Consider the following 3,974-nt stretch of genomic DNA (forward strand, 5'->3'; position numbering starts at 1 on the left):
GATGCTGTTAATTTGAGACCGAGGGACGGTCTTGAAACGGAGATGCCTTAAATTTGAGACCAAGAGATGGTCTTGAAACGGTGATGCCGTAAATTTGAGATCAAGAAACGATCTTGAATACGAGAACGCGAAACGCGTTAAGAGGCAGCAAAGTGTCAAGGCCAAAAATCTAGCAAAGGAACGCAAAAAAGGCGTTAAACGGCTGCAAAACATCAATACCAAGATTTGGCAAAAGAACGCAGAAGCATTAAAAAAAATTTATTGGAAGAGAAATAATAACTCTCGCTCTGATACCATGTTTAAGTAAGAGAGAGAGAGTCTTGGGTAAATTTCCCTTGAGTTGAATATTGAGTGTGCACATATATTTATACAAGTAGAGTAGGGTGAGGTATGTTCTCACAACCAATGTGGGACTAAAAACTCACTACTAACACTATTATCAACACTATTATCAACAATGAAGTTATTTTAATTATAACTTTTAATTTGATTTAGTCAAGTACACGGGGTATATATTTCATTTTTCAATCAAGATAACACGCAATTAGGCAATACATGTTGGTCTACCCTAAGAAAGGTTGTCACTGATCTCGGCACCTAAAATTCTCTGAATCAGCTGCCTTATCCTTCCTGCTCTAATGTAGTATTTCAGTAGGATTCTGCTCAATAACCACTCCGGATGACTCTGAAGCATGCATATGCTTCAAGTTTTATTTTTCAGAGAAGCAGCCTTCTCTGCAATTGAGTATGTAGAATCTGATTAAGCCGAGGCTTGACGTTGTCCTCGATACTCGTGGTCTGGTTTCAGTTGACACCTCGGCCTCTCTTAAACTAGTGCAGAACCATCATCCCCGTATTTCAGGACCTTTTTCAGTCCTTTGCCCTGAAAGGCTGGTATCAGTTTCTTAATTCTGCTGTTCCTTCATGTCATGTTCTCTTCTCTGGATTGATTCCTGCCTTATTGTAACTGCTGGTTACTAATTTCTAATCCTTCCAGCTGACATTTGGGTTAGGAACAGTTTTGAACTGCTTCCTTGATTAATTCCTCTCAGAGCCTTTTCATTGAGAAAAAAGGTTTTTCAAAAAGGAAAAGTTATCATAGGAATTGGAAAAAACTTGTAAGAACCATCCAAACTAGTCTCTAAACGCGACAAGTGAATTTTCAGCCGTTTCTGCAGTGCCCAGGAAGCTTATTCTTCCATCTAACGCGACAAGTGATGTAAATAACAACTAACAAGAAATTATTAAGACTGTAAGGATGTCATCCATTAAGGCATTTAACCATATTAAAATTAAATGAAAATGCAAGTCCTTCCGGCTCATATCGGTTGACATCATAGTGAAACTCCATTTCAATCTCAGACTCAAAACACATCATGTAAAATACATCACAAACATATTGATATCATTCGTATTGGTTGATATTATTTGTGCAGCAGTCATTTTGACAGTATTCTGATTTGGTGGTGAACAGGATTATTTGATGACTCCGAGACTATTGTTCTTTTTTTGGGTCTTCTTAAAGCACATTATAATTTGGAAATAATGGCTAAACTAGTATGCAGATTCGAACAGTGTATGCAAATATATAGTTTCTGCCTGTCAACTTGTTTATGCTCATTTCCAGCATTATGCTCATTTCTCTGAGTTTCCATCCTCGCGAAAATTTAAGCAATTATCTGTACAAAATTTTCGTATACCTCAGAAATCTTAGTTATCTTTTTTCCCTGCTAAATTTTTCAGTAACTTAATAAGCTCACAAGGAAATTCATGTTTTATCAATATATAGGGCATAATTCAACTTGAAATAAAACTAAACACTTGCTGATCTGTTCTTCACTGAGCTCCCACTTATGTACCTACAGTTCACTAACAAGGGCCTTTTATGAAGTAAAAGATACTGATGACAATGGAGGCACTATTCTCGCTTCCCCACCTCTGATGTAGTATCATTACCGTCCCCGCTAGATACTTTCTCATGTTATTTTTCTATTCTCACAGATATCAGTGAATGCATGTTTAAGTGCACTACAGTAGAGTTTATAGACTCTGTTGGCACATTGCTCTAAGCTATGCGCTGAAATTGATGAAGTTGAAGACCTGCATTAATTATTGAGTAGCTTTCGTTGGGCTATAAAGTGAGGATGGAGACTTCTCACAAGTAGAAAGCTGCCCGTAGTCGAAGACTCAAACCTGAGAACAGAGCCCATACTCTGATTCATGGGAAGCAAAATAATCCCTCGTTTGATTTGCCTCCTCCTGTTTGTGGTCCGCTCTTGAGAGTTCAAACTTCGGAGTACTCGTGCTCTTAGATCTCGGTTGGACTTCGACTATTCTTCATTGGCCAACTTTTTGCGGTTGAGTCATTTGGCTTTCTCCTTTGCAAAATGTGATTCTTGCTTGCCAATAATTGAGCAAGAGGGCGGTCTAAGGTGGGAGTTATCATCCTCACTATCATTAGAGTAAATTACATAAATTCTCCGTACAAGATCATGGAGCTTCGTAAGTAACGGTTTCGACACGTCCGTATCAGTTTTGATGGAAATTAACTTCGATGTGTAAACTCTGTTTAATTATGAGATGAGAATTATAAACTCTTTCTTTTTTTCCGAGGGAAAAGAGATGGAGTGCCTAGTTAAAACCTCGTCAGGTAAAACCTTTGTCGAGAAAAAAAGAGTACGTAACACGATGGATAGTATTTATTCTATAACTCTGACCATTTGTTACAGCCGAAATGAGAAAAAGAGGAGGATCTTTTGTAACTTACCCTTATCATTATATAACCTCTTACTTAATTAAAAGGAGGAGGGTGTATATTATGGGACACAAATATTTGAAGGATTTCCGAGGATTGGGTGTCTAAGTTTTGTGACTCCCTACCAACTTGAAGGTGATGGACGTACATGCAAAGCAATACGGTGCATACAAACGAATCTTGCTACAAATCAATCAGTCATCTGCATTTGTACCGTGAAGTTGGCCAAGAGCTTCTGATGATCACAGATCCGATTCTAATCAATGATTTGCGTCAACAAAATCGTAGGAGAAAGCTTAATGCGGCGCCACCACCACCCGTCTTAATCCACCTGGGGCCCATGGTGTCTCCATCCGAGCCCAAATGTGTCTCCATCTGAGCCCAAATTGACCTCTAACTTGTTATAGTTTAACATATCTTCGTAAGTTGAACGCTCTTTTCATGGACCGGTGGAATTTAAATCATCGTTGTTGATGTTATTATTTTTCAGTGTCGTCTTATTTTTTACACTAAAACTCTGAAATTGTAGAAAGTTGGGGATTTTTATAGTTTAGCAACTCCCCAACACTCAGTGTGTACTCATTGTGATTGACCCCCAGAGAGCTAAAATACCTCCATTATCAGATTGATTCCTATGATGGTTGTTGGTCCCCCCTTAACAAGAGTGGAGATTGCACCGATAGGTAATTGACAGCAAATGGGCCCTTTATGGGCCCATGATGTGAAACAAAACAAAGCGCCATTACTCTCCCCTGACCCAAAATTGCGGCAGTGTTTGCGCTATTCTTGGCCCCTTTTGCACTGGATGAGGAGGGTCTTCGGCTCAACAGGCAGTTGAGGAGGAAATTTTTTTTTCCCTATTGAAGTTTTCACATAGAAAATCATGTAGCGATGAAGAACATAATTACCTGCGTCATATTAACAATTAGGTGTGCTTTATGTCTGGATACGGCTCATATATGATACTTACAATATCTGTATCCTCTTACCTCTCGGATACTGATATGGATACAAATATATCTTGGTAAGTAAAATTCATATCCATATCCGCTGAAATCGGAAATGGTTACGAATACAGATATGTATATATAATAAGCGGGTATGCATGAGGATACAAAACGGATATGGGAAAACTAGATAGTATTGGAAAAAACATAGGTCATGTGATACAAAAGAGTTCGTTAATATGTTCATTACAACTAAAAAGTTAAGATTAGAC

This window comes from Asparagus officinalis, chromosome 1 (assembly GCF_001876935.1).
Source record: "Asparagus officinalis chromosome 1, Aspof.V1, whole genome shotgun sequence".
Lineage (NCBI taxonomy): Eukaryota > Viridiplantae > Streptophyta > Magnoliopsida > Asparagales > Asparagaceae > Asparagus > Asparagus officinalis.